Source organism: Pseudophryne corroboree, chromosome 1, assembly GCF_028390025.1.
Source record: "Pseudophryne corroboree isolate aPseCor3 chromosome 1, aPseCor3.hap2, whole genome shotgun sequence".
Classification (NCBI taxonomy): domain Eukaryota; kingdom Metazoa; phylum Chordata; class Amphibia; order Anura; family Myobatrachidae; genus Pseudophryne; species Pseudophryne corroboree.
In genome coordinates, this window is record NC_086444.1 from 759,390,078 (window position 1) to 759,407,267 (window position 17,190).

The following is a 17,190-nucleotide window of genomic DNA, read 5'->3' on the forward strand; positions in this document are numbered from 1 at the left end:
CCATCCAGGAGAGTGGGGTCTTCATCAAGAGGTTTTCACAGAAATGACAAGTCTTTGGGGAATTCCTCAAATAGACATGATGGCGTCTCACCTCAACAAGAACCTTCAGGGATATTGTTCCAGGTCGAGGGACCCTCAAGCAATAGCGGTGGACGCCCTCGTGACACCGTGGGTGTTTCAGTCGGTTTATGTGTTCCCTCCACTTCCACTCTTTCCGAAGATGATAAAGGTCATTAGAAGAATAAAGGTTCAGGCGATCCTCATTGTTCCAGTCTAGCCAAGGAGGGCTTGGTATCCAGATCTTCAAGAATTATTCATAGAAGATCCTTGGCCTCTTCCTCTACGAGAGGACCTGTTACAGCAAGGACCGTGCATGTATCAAGACTTACCGCGGCTGCGTTTGATGGCATGGCGGTTGAACGCCATATCCTAGCCCGAAAGGGTATTCCCAGTGAAGTCATTCCTACACTGCTTCAGGCTAGGAAAGAAGTAACGGCGACGCTTTACCACCGTATTTGGAGGAAGTATGTGTCTTGATGTGAATCCAAGAAGGCTCCTATGGAAGAATTTCAGCTGGGGCGTTTGCTCCATTTTTTGCAAGCAGGTGTGGATGCGGGCCTAAAGTTAGGCTCCATTAAAGTACAAATTTCGGCCTTATCTATTTTCTTTCAGAAAGAATTGGCCTCCCTACCAGAAGTTCAGACCTTCGTGAAGGGCGTGCTGCACATCCAACTTCCCTTTCTGTGACCCCGGTGGCACCATGGGATCTTAATGTGGTGTTGCAGTTCCTGCAATTCTCATTGGTTCGAACCTTTACATAAGGTTGAGTTGAAATTCCTTACTTGGAAAGTGGTCATGCTGTTGGCCTTGGCATCCGCAAGGCGGGTGTCTGAATTGGCGGCCTTGTCTCACAAAAGCCCCTATTCAATCTTCCATGCAGATAGAGCGGAGTTGAGAACTCGTCAGCATTTTCTGCCAAAAGTGGTTTCATCGTTTCACGTAACCCATCCTGTTGTGGTGCCAGTGGCTACTGAAGCCTGGGTGGAATCGAAGTCTCTCGATGTGGTCAGAGCTTTGAAAATCTATGTCGCCAGAACGGCTCAGATTAGGAAAACAGAGCCTCTGTTTGTCCTGTGGGCTCCCAACAAGATTGGGGCTCCTGCTTCCAAGCAGACTATTGCACGCTGGATCTGTAATACGATTCAGCAGGCTCATTTTATGGCAGGTTTGCCGTTGCCAAAATCGGTGAAGGCCCATTCCACCAGAAAGGTGGGCTCATCCTGAGCGGCTGCCCGGCATTACAACTCTGCCGAGTAGCTACTTGGCCGGGTTCAAACACCTGTGCAAAGTTTTATAAGTTTGATACCCTGGCTGTTGAGGACCTCTTGTTTGGTCAATCGGTGCTGCAGAGTCATCCACACTCACCCGCCCGTTCTAGAGCTTTGGTATAAACCCAATGGTTCTTGAAGCATCCCCAGCATCCTCTAGGATGTATAAGAAAATAGGATTTTAATGCCTACCGGTAAATCCTTTTCTCTTAGTCTGTAGAGGATGCTGGGCGCCCGTCCCAGTGCGTACTGTATCTGCAGTCATTGGGTATGTTTACACACATGGTGTGTTGTGGTTAAGTCGGCCTGTTTGCTGACATTATTCAGGCCAGAACATGCGTTATGGTGTTACTGGTTGTGTTTACACACATAGATTGTGTTACGTTTTATGTCAGCGTATTGCTGCATATTCTTCATGCCGTCGGCTGGTGTTCTATTGTAGTGTTCACTCTAGGAGTGAAAAGGGGCAGGGCGCCGGACTCCGGGGGCACATGTGCGCGCGCGCGGCGCGCGGCCAAAATGGGGGCGCGGTCACGCAAATTAGGGGGCGTGGCCACGCCTACGTCATTTTAGGGGGCGGTGCGGCCCACAGACGCTACTATAGAGAGCGTCTGTGGCCGGCGACGTCACTGTTGGGGGCGTGCCCAGCACCTCCGTCGGTGCTGGGCTCCCCCCCAGCCCTCTCCCAATGCGTGAATGGATGCCGCGCGCATCCGCACGGCATCTATACACGCCGGGAGGGCAGGGAGCGGGCGGCTGTTCTAGCAGGGCGCCGCAAAAGGGGCAGGGCGGGTTTTGCTGTTAAAAAACGGGCAGGGCGCGGCGCCCTGCTAAAACAGCCTAGAGTGAACACTATATTGAATGCCACGTTCTGCGGCATACTGGTGGTGTGAGCTGGTAAAATGCTCACCATAGTTTAACAATAAATTCTTTCCTTGAAATGTCCGTCTCCCTGGGCACAGTTCCTATAACTGGAGTCTGGAGGAGGGGCATAGAGGGAGGAGCCAGTTCACACCTCTTTTAAAGTCTCAAAGTGCCCATGTCTCCTGCGGATCCCGTCTATACCCCATGGTTCTTGAAGCATCCCCAGCATCCTCTACGGACTAAGAGAAAAGGATTTACCGGTAGGTATTAAAATCCTAATATTTACATTATTAACAGAGTAACCATCAGAGAAAAGTATGAGAGGTGGTGCTATACTGTTTGTATGGCAACTAATGGGCCAACTTATTAAGGTGCAGCTATAAGGCTGGTTTCTTTATCACTTATCGCAGGAACAGAATTTCACCTATCAGTGCAATCTATTAGCTGGTACATATGCAATTAATGTTGCAATGTGATAAGTGAGGCCCCTTGTGAAGATTTCTGTACAGGGTGAAAGGGTGTGCGTGGGTCTACGTCACCTCCTAGCCCCTGGAGGTGACATCTGCAGACAGTCCCAGACTCTTCCTCCTCCCTGCAGCCGGAAGGACAGCTGGCTGTGTTGCTGGGGGAGGAGGAGTTGGGATCCAGGACCGCGACGGGAGGCTGCCAGCACACAGGTGAGAGGACAGGAGTGAGTAGGGCAGCGGGATGCAGTGGTGGGATGCTGTAAGAAGTTTATAGCCTTCTATAGGGTAACACCATAAAAATCTGGTGCTACCTGTCACATCGATAAGCGGGCGACTATCGGAAGAGTTAACTTACTTTGCCTGCCGTTAGGCCACCTACCCCCAAAAGTGCCTGGGCCAGCTCTGTATGGTCCTTGTAACAGATATTATTAAAATAAAGGGCACAGATATATAAGGCAAATTATTACCAAATACCAAATAAGAGCTAAGTGTGTACTTGTCCTAATAGTCCTCATAGCAAGTGCTGCACTCACTTTCTTTTATTAAGAGACAGTGGGGGTAATTCTGAGTTGATCGCAGCAGCAAATTTGTCAGCAGTTGGGCAAAACCATGTGCACTGCAGGAGGGGCAGATATAACATGTGCAGAGAGAGTTAGATTTGAGTGTGGTGTGTTGAAACTAAAATCTAAATTGCAGTGTAAAAATAAAGCAGCCAGTATTTACCCTGCACAGAAACAAAATAACCCACCCAAATCTAACTCTCTCTGCACATGTTATATCTGCCCCCCCCCCCCTGCAGTGCACATGGGCCCTCATTCCGAGTTGTTCGCTCGCTAGCAGATTTTAGCAGCATTGCACACGCTAGGCCGCCGCCCTCTGGGAGTGTATCTTAGCTTAGCAGAATTGCGAACGAAAGATTAGCAGAATTGCGAATAGAAATTTCTTAGCAGTTTCTGAGTAGCTCCAGACTTACTCAGCCATTGCGATCAGTTCAGTCAGTTTCGTTCCTGGTTTGAACGTACACAAACACACCCAGCGTTCGCCCAGACACTCCCACGTTTTCCCAGATACGCCAGCGTTTTTTCGCACACGCCCAGAAAATGGCATGTCAATCACAGTACGATCACCAGAACCAGGGGTGGATCCAGAAGAAAATGAAAGGGGGGGCACCATGATAGGGGAACGTTAATAGTTATATTTACATGCACCTAAGGCACGCGTGCTCCCAAATAAGGGGTGTGGTATCACACGGGGCGTGGCCTGACAGAATACGCCATCAGGTAATGATTGGCTGTAGGAGCGCATCCTGGTTTATTGCCAATGTTTCACCCTGATGAAAAGGCTGATTGGGCCTTGAAATGTTGGTCACCTGTTCCATTAGGTATGGGAGCCTGGAAGGGACCCCAGCACAATATAATTATTATAGTTTTTATTTGGTGGTGGCAGGTGCAGCATACCTTGTTTTGGGCACTGCACTGAGACTCAGACAGCAGGACACGAACTGCCCATCTTTGAGTAGCAGACGCAGCCAGCTGGATCTCCAACAAGCAGCATAAGACATCTGCAGGACAGTCCTGTCACAATCACAGGTTGCCAGGGGCGGATCCAGAACAAAATGACAGGGGGGGGGGGCCACGATAGGGAAAGGCAGGCGGGCGGGCATGGGGGGGGGGTTGGTCTTTGTGCGAACTCCTGGGATGGTGGGTGTGGCCTCACAGGGAATTCCGTACTCACAAGCCACAACCTTGTTTCATCACGCTGGGGGTATGGAGTACAGGTCTGGTGGGTGACAGGGTGAGTGTGCAATGACAGGTTTGGTGGGGGACAGGTAAAGGTGTGGTGGGGGACAGGGACAGGTGTGGGGGACGGGGTGAGTGTGCGGGGACTGTTCTGGTGGGGGACGGGGTGAGTGTCTGTGGGGCAGATGTTGTGGGTGACAGGGTGAGAGTCTGTAACCAGGACTGGGCATAGCACCCCTAACCGCCCATCAATGCCTACCTAACATCACTCCCCCACTTCAATGCACTATATCACATCACAGCTTCTCCAACACCATTATATACCTCAAAGGACAGAAGACCCCCCCCCCCCTACCCCCAGATAGAGCATCTTCCCCAAGCACAGAAGACCCCCCCTCCCCCTGTGACATTTCTCCCCATATTACCAAAGATCCAGTCTGAGCAAATTTCTAATAAAAAGGGACCCACAATATGTGCATCTAAAAACACCTTCACTGTAGTCAAATGTGCCCAACTCCTCCCCTCTACCTGTATACACTTCTGCTCCTTTGTAAATGCAATGTAGTGCCACAAAACCTACTGTACTGTAGGTGTCCTGATAGAAGAACAGCGGATACAAATTAGTATATGCACTACCATTGATGTGGGTATGTGATAAGGCCCCGCTCATGTACCCTTTAGGGATGTGGTAAGTGTCATGTAGCATGTACAGTAAGTATGTGATAAATATTATTTAGTATGCAAGTGTGGCGTCATGTACCCTTTAGGGAAGTGGTAAGTGTCATGTAGATATGTTGCAAAAAGTTGGCAGGTATAGCGATAAGTGGCATGTAGGGATGTGGTAAGTGGCATGTAGGTAAATGGTAAACGGCATGTATGGCAGTAGTAAGTGGCATGTAGCATGTAGGTAAGTGGCATGTAGGGCAGTAGTAAGTGGCATGTAGGGCAGTAGTAAGTGGCACGTGGCATGTAGGGCAGTAGTGGCATGTAGCATGTAGGTAAGTGGCATGTAGGGCAGTAGTAAGTAGCATGTAGGTAAGTGGCATGTAGGGCAGTAGTAAGTGGCATGTAGCATGTAGGTAAGTGGCATGTAGGGCAGTAGTAAGTGGCATGTAGGGCAGTAGTAAGTGGCATGTGGCATGTAGGGCAGTAGTGGCATGTATCATGTAGGTAAGTGGCATGTACATGTACTGCTGGTCCTCCTGTTCCCGGCACTCACCGTTTGCAGAGCGGTCGCACCCGCAGAGCTACCCTGACATTGGCCATTGCCGCAGCCTCCTGTCATGCCCCGGACTCCAGTGGCCGGCATGGGGCAAGCAGTCACCCCGGCTCCCCGTGTGCAGCAGCCACAGACTGGGAGGATGTGAGCGGGGAGTGACCGCGTGTGCAGCACAGAGCAGGGGGCGGTGATAACACCAGGAACAATCCCCGGAGGCGGGGAAGCTGAGTCCGGCCGTCCCGGCAGCAGTAACAGCAGGGTCCGCTGCTTTCCTCTCGCAGGCTCCGGGGCGTGCCCGGCACAGGGAGCTGACGGGTGTGATGCCGGTAACTATAGCGCTGCCCAGCAGTGTCCTGTCTCCACAGTGACCGCCTACTGATCTCGCTGCTGCGGGGAGAGACGGACGTAACGCGCTGCTAGTGTAGCCCTGCTGAGCCGCCTGCCGGCGTGTACACCATAGCGTTCCTCTGCTTTCCCACTTATTCCTAGCTGCTGCTATCTGAGTGACATTGCAGGTGTGCTTCATGCTATTGGCAGTGAAGGATAATGAGGGCACAGTGGTGGCACCACAGCCAGAGATGCCCAAAGCTCACCTGCACCCCATCTGTACAATGTGTGCCTAGCCGGCTCCCTGAGCAGTAGTGTGGACGGGAGCCGGGGAGCGCAGCACCGCAGATCAGATCTGAAGAGAGATCCGATCTGTGGTGTGGCAGGGGACCCGGGGTACGTTCATGCAACCTGCGGCCCCACAGCCCTTGCAGCTATAGTGATCCTAAATGACAAGGGGGGCACGTGCCTAGGTGCCCCCCCCCCCTGGATCCGCCACTGCAGGCCGCCTTCTCAAAGCTGAGGCTGAGTTTGACTGCACCTAGCATGGTGGTAAAGGAAGTGGAGGAGGAGGCGCTGGGATTATTGGGCGGAGCAGTGAGGGCTGATGAAGCCTTCTGCACAGTCATAAGTAACAGTCTTACTCGATGCTGGCATTTGAACCACGCGCCTGGGCTGGACTCTGGTCGGCTGGCAGTGGGGGAGGTAGGTTGCGGTGTGAGCAGGGGGAGGCTGGAGCTGCAGATCCAGCCTTCCCATTGGTTACCACACGGACGGGCTGTTAGAGCTGCAGTGGGTCCTAGTGCCTGCCGGCTCTTTTATTAAATCTGACTGACGGAAATAGCAGTAGTACTGCTGCTGTTCTCCTTTTGAAAAAAAAGAGAAGTCGTCAGAAATGACAGTGGGGGCACGGGCCCGAGTGCCCCCCCCCCTGGATCCGCCTATGACCAGAACGATGAAAAATCCTCGTTATGCCGTGAGTAAAATACCTAACTTTTGTGTAAAATAAGTAAACGCATGCGCGGTAAGCGACTAATCGCAATATAGCGAAAATCGGCAACGAGCGAACAACTCGGAATGACCCCCCTGGTTTTGCCCAATTGCTAACAAACTTGCTGCTGCGATCAACTCAGAATTACCCCAACTGTGGCAGTAGCATTAACGAATATTCCATGTGTCAACTGATAAAAGCAATTAACCACAAGACCAAGCAAACCTGTCTCACTTTTCCCTTTGTCAGGATCTAATTTATGCCACAAAAGTGAAAAACAAAACTAATACACTCTACCCATGAGTGGAAGCTTTCATGATTCTAGTTTCTTTAATCAACTAACCAAGAGTACTTATTCACACTTCACTTTGATTATACTGGTGACATGTTTAGAAAAATTTGTCACTATCATAAGGGTCATTCAGCAAACTGCTCAGTTGTTCCATACCACCATGCATTCACTGCGTCCCTGCCTGCAAGCTAGATATTTACTATATCATCTAAGCTTCAGCCTAGCTGTATATGATGTTATATATGTTTAGCTTTGTTTATGGATATAATACACACGCTTGCTTAGCTACAAACACTCAGTCCTCCCCATAGGCAGGCTTACCATACTATCCCTTTAAACCTGGACACTCATGAATTGCACAGATTCTGTGGTTGGCTTAATTCAAACCTGCCTTTCAACTGCTATTAATCAGCCATAGAACATGTGTAATTCATGCGTGTCGCGGTTTATAGGGATAGTGTGGTAAACCGTATCACATGCACTCAACACACACTATCCATCAGCACAACTATCAGCACCACCTCCTCTACAAGGGGTGCACAATGCATTGATATATATCTAAATTCATTGATTTTAAATGAATTATTATTATTATTATTAATCCAGGTTACTTTAGTATGAAAGATAGAAGGAGACCATTATATGGGGTGTGGTATGGCTGACTGGCGGTTAGAAGTCCGCCGGTCAGCATAGTGACGCCGGGATCCCAGCAGCATATCATGCCGGGATCCCGGCGGGGAGGGGCGAGTGAAGCTCACCGCGCTGCGGGCTCGTTGGTGGACACCCACGAGTGGAAATAGTCCCTGTTGGTAGGCATGCCGACCGTCGGGATAGTGAGGGGGCGGGATGTTGTCGGAGGTCATGTGACCATCGGTCTCCCGAACGCCGGTCACATGAATGCCACCCCCATTATGTTTTGTATATTGGAATTTGTGACTACTGTTACACTGTATTTTATGCTCGGAATGATATTTGTACATAGCTTTCATTCTCTTTAGAATCCTGCTCTTCTTTGTTCTCAGTGTCAGTAGATGAAAGCCAACACTGGGAAGCATAGATCCAGTTACTGCAAGTGCAGCAGGGAAAGCTTGCTGCCAAAGGAGGTGTGTGGAAAGGAGATGTAGGAATAGGGACAGGGATGTAGACTAGGGTAAGGATATTAACAGAAAAGAATGCTTAAATGTGACATCTTCCATTTAATGTCAATTCATAATTACTAACAATGGTCTTTATGTATCACTAATTTTGTCAGTGAAGAAATTTAACACGTCAACAAGATTACAGAAACTACTGCTTCTCATCTTGAAGTCTATTATGAAAAAAATCTGAGTTTTGACAAGGTCAAAGAACATAATGGTGTTGAGTTTTGCAATTAACATCTGCAGGGCCTGATTTGCATTTGGCCACATGTCACCAGCAGAAAAGCTCATAAAAACCTTAGGGGTTGTAATTACAGATCATGCAGAATTCAAGCTGAATGTCTTTCAAGGTTGTAGGAGTTAAGTAGTCATAATCACAAGCCATGGTGAAGGAGTATTATGTGAGACTTGTTTACCAGCTGTACACAATTACAGAAGGAATCACGTGGTTTGTAGTATACAAAGCAAGAACTAAAATCATTGTGAAACATTATTGCCTTCTAATTCTCAATTCAATACTAGAGTCTTTCAATAAGGAACAAAGGCACAAATATAACAAACAGCCTTCCGTGGGACAAAGCTGCAAAATAACTATTTACTTTCACAATAATCGTTGTTGCATTACTATGCTGTATAAAGCAGTTGATGTTAACCTCTTAACAACTGCCCTATGTATATATAGTTATATACTGTGGGCAGCAGTATTCCTTGTCCTATACAGCTATACACAGTTGCAGTCCAATACTGCAATGACATTCTGCTTAGAAATGTGATGAATCAGTATTAATATATTTGTTATTTTTCATTTCTTCCAACTTTAAATGGCTGTAACAGATCAAAATAATATTAAAAAATTCTTAGAATAATGCATTTTTTTTTAGAAAAAAAAGATGTAATCTTATTTTTAAATAATTACATTTGTTTATTAATATACTTTTTTTTTATTAGTGGTACTGAAGCCCAAAGTGCTAACAAGAAACTTTGTTAAATTTATTGCCGTTATGTGGGTTGTAAAAATAAATTGACTACTACTGTACGTGTGTTGCAGAAGAGCGCTGTGTACAAGGCATACCTCCCAATATGACCCTCCCCAGGAGGGACAGAATGCTCTGCTCTTGGACTTCCCTTTCAATGTGTATGATTGCCATCACCTGTGCTGAAACACCTTTCTTATCCATTAACTGTTCAACACAGGTTCCGGCAATCATAAATTTTAAGCTAGGTACACACTGTCAGATTTTTTTTGGTCGGCCCTACAATCAGACAATTTTTCAGGAAATTGTAGGCACCAATATCTGAGCTACACACTAAAAGATTTATTTTTAGAAATTACCAATTTTCTGCCACATCACACTGCATTTGCATATGTCTGCCCACAAGTAGGACATACTTGCCTACCTGACCCTCTCCATGAGGGAGAAAATGCTCTGTTCCTGGACTTTCCTGGTAATGTATAATTGCCATCACCTGTGGTGAAACACCTTTCTTATCAATTAACTAGCTCACCACAGGTGATGGCAATCATACATTACCAGGAACGTCCAGGAACAGAGCATTTTCTCCCTAGTGGAGAGGGTCAGGTAGGCAAGTATGAAGTAGGATGATGCATACCTCCCAACATGACCCTCTCCAGGAGGGACACAATGCTCTGCTTCTGGACTTTTTTCTTAATTTATGATTGCCGGCACCTGTTTTGAACAGGTAATGGATAAGAAAGGTGTTTCAGCACAGGTGATGGCAATCATAAATTAATAGGGAAGTCCAGGAGCAGAGCATTCTGTCCCTCCTGGAGAGGGTCATGTTGGGAGCTATGATGATGTAGTGATAGGAACACATAAAAAATATGGGCAGATTATTGAGAATGCACACACTGCTCAATATCTTGAGATTGTGGCAGATATTTTTGATTTGGGACAATAGACCGGAAAATAGATTGTGTGTGGGGGCAAGATTTTCCCGAATTATTGGTGAAACGCCGACACGATTGCTCGTACAAACTATACAATAACTTTGGTCGTTCTTCCAATTATTGGCAAATCGGCCCAATAACTGTATAGTGTGTACCTAGCTTAACAGAAATGTCCAAAAGCAGAGCATTTTGTTTCTCCTGGAGAGGCTTATATTGGGAAGTATGTTCAAGGTATAATGATCACCTTGGCAGGTACAATATATTGGGAACAGCAGATTAGTCATAAAAATCGTGACACGTGAAATATACATTTTTAGGATTTAATGGTGAATACATCTGTAGCCATGCAGGTAACATGCCAGAAGCATGGGTGTATTGTTCTGCTAATGAGATTAAGAAATAACAGGCTTTAAGTGTTTTCTGATCTCTGAGACTAGAGACAGCTGCTTGGAACACAGAGATCATCTGTGATGCTTTGTAGGAAATTGTTAAACAGATATTGGGGCAGATGTATTAACCTGGAGAAGGCATAAGGAAGTGATAAACCAGTGATATGTGCAAGGTGATAAAGGCACCAGCCAATCAGATCCTGTTAATTTACATATTGGAGCTGATTGGCTGGTGCCTTTATCACCTTGCACATATCACTGGTTTATCACTTCCTTATGCCTTCTCCAGGTTAATACATCTGCCCCAATGTTCCTTTGCTGGAGTACAATTGCTGCCTGGCTGGGATTAAATGAAAAATCCCTAGTTGTGGTACAAGTTATACAATGTATTAGTCGACTATAACACATAAACCAGATAAAAGCATTACATCTGACATAGAGTAAGAGAGAAGTTCAATATCCCATTACAAATAAAATATTTACAGTATTACACATACACAATGCACATATTTTTGTTTGTAATGGGATATTGACTATCTTACTGTTTGTCGGATGTAAAAGCTTTTATCTGTTTTCTGTTTTAATTGCAATTGTAATAGGTGCAGACCCTATTAAAAGACCAGCTCGCTCCAAATAGTAATTTAATTAAGCAATCAAGCGCACTATTCCTTTCTTGGCATCAGTCACCTGTCTGTGCTGTCTGCTAACTTATACCCCTTTCACACAGAAAATGAAATTCCTGGGTGAAGAAGTTCTACCCGGTAATTTGCCGAAAAACACAGGTCCTTTTTCTGTGTGAAGGGGTCAAACCAGATTGAAATTCCCGGGACTTCGACAAAGGAATTTACCCTGGAATTTCGATTGGGGTTGACCCTTTCACACAGATGAAATACCCGTTTTGATCCGTAAACTACCGGGTAGAAATTCTTGACCCTGGGAGATGTCAGGCAGAGACTGGTAAAACGTCCCGGCACTGAAATGCCGGGTAATTGCCGGGATTCCTGTCTGAAAAGGGTATTTTAGGTCCGCCCTCCAATTGGAGAAGACAGTTCAGTATTGCCCCTTTCACACCGCACAAGTAACACTGTATCGACTGCATATTGCCGGGTTGACACGGGTCGGCGTGCAGTGTGAATGGGGCACAGCCGAAATCACGGGTCGCCTGACCCGGCAATTCAACCCGGGAATAAAGCAGTGTTATACCCGGGTTGAATACCGGGTCAGTGGCTGCGTAAATGGGCTCCCGGGTGCAATTCAACCCGGGAATAAAGCAGTGTTATACCCGGGTTGAATACCGGGTCAGTGGCTGCGTAAATGGGCTCCCGGGTCGAAGCGTGCCGGGACCCATTTACTACAGCAGGGAGAGGCGGCGCGGAGATGATCTCATCTCCCAGCGCTGCCTCCGCCCCCACCGCCGGCTCCGCCCCCCCCTCTCCCCCGCTGCTATGGCAACCTGCCTGGCATATTGCCGGGTCGGGGAAGCCTGCAGCAGCTGCCAATGCCGGATCCCACCCGGGAAGGACCCGTTTCCAGTTCCCGGGTGGGATCCGGCATTGGCAGTGTGAAAGGGGTATTAGTTATTGCAGTTGGAAGTTGATCTTATGTGGCCATCACTTTAATCTTCTGACTAATTTATCATGGTAATGATCCTGTGGAATTCTCAGGACCACTATCAGGCTTTGGGTTTGTTTTACCAGGTCACACAAGCTGCGATATCAGACCCTTTGCCCCACTAATTCTTTTGTTTGGGCAGAATTAATTTACATGTGCACATAACTGCATTTTATTTTATCGTTTGTGATACACTTTGTCACCTGAGGTCTATTATACAGTATTTTGTTATAGTGATGAGCGGGTTCGGTTTCCGAGAAACCGAACCCCCCCGAACTTCATCCTTTTTAGACGGGTCCGAGCCATACTCGGATTCTCCAGTATGGCTCGGTTAACCCGAGCGCGCCCGAACGTCATCATCCCGCTGTCGGATTCTCGCGAGATTCGGATTCTATATAAGCAGCCGCGCGTCGCCGCCATTTTCACTCGTGCATTGAGATTGATAGGGAGAGGACGTGGCTGGCGTCCTCTCCGTTTATATAGTTATATACTACACAGTTGATCTGATTGCTTAGCTTATTGTGGGTAGGATTGGGGAGCAGCTGTTAGGAGGAGTACAGTGCAGAGTTTTGCTAATAGTGACCACCAGTTTTTTATCCGTTCTCTGCCTGAAAAAAACGCTCCATACCATATCTGTGCTCAGTGTGCTGCATGATATATCTGTGCTGAGTGCTCACACTGCTTAATTGTGGGGACTGGGGAGCAGCTATAGCAGGAGAACAGTGCACAGTTTTGCTGACAGTGACCACCAGTATACGTTTGTCTGCCTGAAAAACACTCCTGTGGTGTCTTTTTTTTTTATACTATAAACGCAGTCTGCTGACAGTGTCCACCAGGTCCATTATACTGTATATAGCAGTACGGTAGGCCACTGCTGTACCTACCTCTGTGTCGTCACTCGTCATCCATAAGTATACTATCCATCCATCTACATTGTATACCTGTGGTGTCTTTTTTTTATTTAACTATAAACGCAGTCTGCTGACAGTGTCCACCAGGTCCATTATACTGTATATAGCAGTACGGTAGGCCACTGCTGTACCTACCTCTGTGTCGTCACTCGTCGTCCATAAGTATACTATCCATCCATCTACATTGTATACCTGTGGTGTCTTTTTTTTTAATACTATAAACGCAGTCTGCTGACAGTATCCACCAGGTCCATTATACTGTATATAGCAGTACGGTAGGCCACTGCTGTACCTGCCTCTGTGTCGTCACTCGTCGTCCATAAGTATACTATCCATCCATCTACATTGTATATCTGTGGTGTCTTTTTTTCTTTATACTATAAACGCAGTCTGCTGACAGTGTCCACCAGGTCCATTATACTGTATATAGCAGTACGGTAGGCCACTGCTGTACCTACCTCTGTGTCGTCACTCGTCGTCCATAAAGTATACTATCCATCCATCTACATTGTATACCTGTGGTGCCTTTTAGTTGTGCGCTTTAAAATATGGAGAACAAAAATGTGGAGGTTAAAAAAATAGGGAAAGATCAAGATCCACTTCCACCTCGTGCTGAAGCTGCTGCCACTAGTCATGGCCGAGACGATGAAATGCCATCAACGTCGTCTGCCAAGGCCGATGCCCAATGTTATAGTACAGAGCATGTAAAATCCAAAACACAAAAGATCAGTAAAATGACCCAAAAATCAAAATTAAAAGCGTCTGAGGAGAAGCGTAAACTTGCCAATATGCCATTTACGACACGGAGTGGCAAGGAACGGCTGAGGCCCTGGCCTATGTTCATGGCTAGTGGTTCAGCTTCACATGAGGATGGAAGCACTCATCCTCTTGCTAGAAAAAAGAAAAGACTTAAGCTGGCAAAAGCACAGCAAAGAACTGTGCGTTCTTCGAAATCACAAATCCCCAAGGAGAGTCCAATTGTGTCGGTTGCGATGCCTGACCTTCCCAACACTGGACGGGAAGAGCTTGCGCCTTCCACCATTTGCACGCCCCCTGAAAGTGCTGGAAGGAGCACCCGCAGTCCAGTTCCTGATAGTCAAATTGAAGATGTCAGTGTTGAAGTACACCAGGATGAGGATATGGGTGTTGCTGGCGCTGGGGAGGAAATTGACAAGGAGGATTCTGATGGTGAGGTGGTTTGTTTAAGTCAGGCACCCGGGGAGACGCCTGTTGTCCGTGGGACGAATATGGCCATTGACATGCCTGGTCAAAATACAAAAAAAATCAGCTCTTCGGTGTGGAATTATTTCAACACAAATGCGGACAACAGGTGTCAAGCCGTGTGTTGCCTTTGTCAAGCTGTAACAAGTAGGGGTAAGGACGTTAACCACCTCGGAACATCCTCACTTATACGTCACCTGCAGCGCATTCATCATAAGTCAGTGACAAGTTCAAAAACTTTGGGCGACAGCGGAAGCAGTCCACTGACCACTAAATCCCTTCCTCTTGTAACCAAGCTCCCGCAAACCACACCACCAACTCCCTCAGTGTCAATTTCCTCCTTACCCAGGAAAGCCAATAGTCCTGCAGGCCATGTCACTGGCAAGTCTGACGAGTCCTCTCCTGCCTGGGATTCCTCCGATGCATCCTTGAGTGTAACGCCTACTGCTGCTGGCGCTGCTGTTGTTGCTGCTGGGAGTCGATCGGCATCCCAGAGGGGAAGTCGGAAGACCACTTGTACTACTTCCAGTAAGCAATTGACTGTCCAACAGTCCTTTGCGAGGAAGATGAAATATCACAGCAGTCATCCTGCTGCAAAGCGGATAACTGAGGCCTTGGCAGCCTGGGCGGTGAGAAACGTGGTTCCGGTATCCATCGTTACTTCAGAGCCAACTATAGACTTGATTGAGGTACTGTGTCCCCGGTACCAAATACCATCTAGGTTCCATTACTCTAGGCAGGCGATACCGAAAATGTACACAGACCTCAGAAAAAGAGTCACCAGTGTCCTAAAAAATGCAGTTGTACCCAATGTCCACTTAACCACGGACATGTGGACAAGTGGAGCAGGGCAGACTCAGGACTATATGACTGTGACAGACTACTGGGTAGATGTATTGCCTCCCGCTGCAAGAACAGCAGCGGCGGCACCAGTAGCAGCATCTCGCAAACGCCAAATCGTTCCTAGGCAGGCTACGCTTTGTATCACCGCTTTCCAGAATACGCACACAGCTGAAAACCTCTTACGGCAACTGAGGAAGATCATCGCAGAATGGCTTACCCCAATTGGACTCTCCTGGGGATTTGTGACATCGGACAACGCCAGCAATATTTTGCATGCATTACATCTGGGCAAATTCCAGCACGTCCCATGTTTTGCACATATCTTGAATTTGGTGGTGCAGAATTATTTAAAAAACGACAGGGGCGTGCAAGAGATGCTGTCGGTGGCCCGAAGAATTGCGGGCCACTTTCGGCGTTCAGGCACCGCGTACAGAAGACTGGAGCACCACCAAACACACCTGAACCTACCCTGCCATCATCTGAAGCAGGAGGTGGTAACGAGGTGGAATTCAACCCTCTATATGCTTCAGAGGATGGAGGAGCAGCAAAAGGCCATTCAAGCCTATACATCTGGCCACGATATAGGCAAAGGAGGTGGAATGCACCTGTCTCAAGCGCAGTGGAGAATGATTTCAACGTTGTGGTGTGTGTTGAGTCAGGTCATTCCCCTCATCAGGCTTTTGCAGAAGAAGCTGGAGACATTGAAGGAGGAGCTAAAACAGAGCGATTCCGCTAGGCATGTGGGACTTGTGGATGGAGCCCTTCATTCGCTTAACCAGGATTCACGGGTGGTCAATCTGTTGAAATCAGAGCACTACATTTTGGCCACCTTGCTCGATCCTAGATTTAAAACCTACGTTGTATCTCTCTTTCCGGCAGACACAAGTCTGCAGGGGTTCAAAGACCTGCTGGGGAGAAAATTGTGAAGTCAAGCGGAACGTGACCCGTCAACATCTCCTCCTTCACATTTTCCCGCAACTGGGGGTGCGAGGAAAAGGCTAAGAATTCCGAGCCCACCCGCTGGCTGTGATGCAGGGCAGTCTGGAGCGAGTGCTGACATCTGGTCCGGACTGAAGGACCTGCCAACGATTACTGACATGTCATCTACTGTCACTGCATATGATTCTCTCACCATTGAAAGAATGGTGGAGGATTATGAGTGACCGCATCCAAGTAGGCACGTCAGACAGTCCGTACGTATACTGGCAGGAAAAAGAGGCAATTTGGAGGCCCTTGCAGAAACTGGCTTTATTCTACCTAAGTTGCCCTCCCTCCAGTGTGTACTCCGAAAGAGTGTTTAGTGCCGCCGCTCACCTTGTCAGCAATCGACGTACGAGGTTACTTCCAGAAAATGTGGAGAAGATGATGTTCATTAAAATGAATTATAATCAATTCCTCCGTGGAGACATTCACCAGCAGCAATTGCCTCCAGAAAGTGCACGGGGACCTGAGATGGTGGATTTCAGTGGGGAGGAATTAATAATCTGTGAGGAGGGGGATGTACACAGTGAAAGGGGTGATGAATCGGAGGATGATGATGAGGTGGACATCTTGCCTCTGTAGAGCCAGTTTGTGCAAGGAGATATTGATTGCTTCTTTTTTGGTGGGGGCCCAAACCAACCAGTCATTTCAGTCACAGTCGTGTGGCAGACCCTGTCGCTGAAATGATGGGTTCGTTAAAGTGTGCATGTCCTGTTTATACAACATAAGGGTGGGTGGGAGGGCCCAAGGACAATTCCATCTTGCACCTCTTTTTTCTTTCATTTTTCTTTGCATCATGTGCTGTTTGGGGACAATTTTTTTGAAGTGCCATCCTGTCTGACACTGCAGTGCCACTCCTAGATGGGCCAGGTGTTTGTGTCAGCCACTTGGGTCGCTTATCTTAGTCACACAGCTACCTCATTGCGCCTCTTTTTTTCTTTGCGTCATGTGCTGTTTGG

At 47.5% G+C, this 17,190-nt stretch overlaps 1 long non-coding RNA gene across 1 annotated transcript in view; it reads right to left on the reverse strand.

The window, feature by feature from the left end:
- The window catches only part of LOC134909909 (uncharacterized), a 169,773-nt gene extending 160,267 nt beyond the window's left edge, over positions 1–9,506 (reverse strand). The window contains exon 1 of the long non-coding RNA XR_010176063.1: positions 9,439–9,506. This is a non-coding gene — a long non-coding RNA (uncharacterized LOC134909909). The remainder of the gene's footprint in view (positions 1–9,438) is intronic.
- Positions 9,507–17,190: the final 7,684 nt, after the last annotated feature.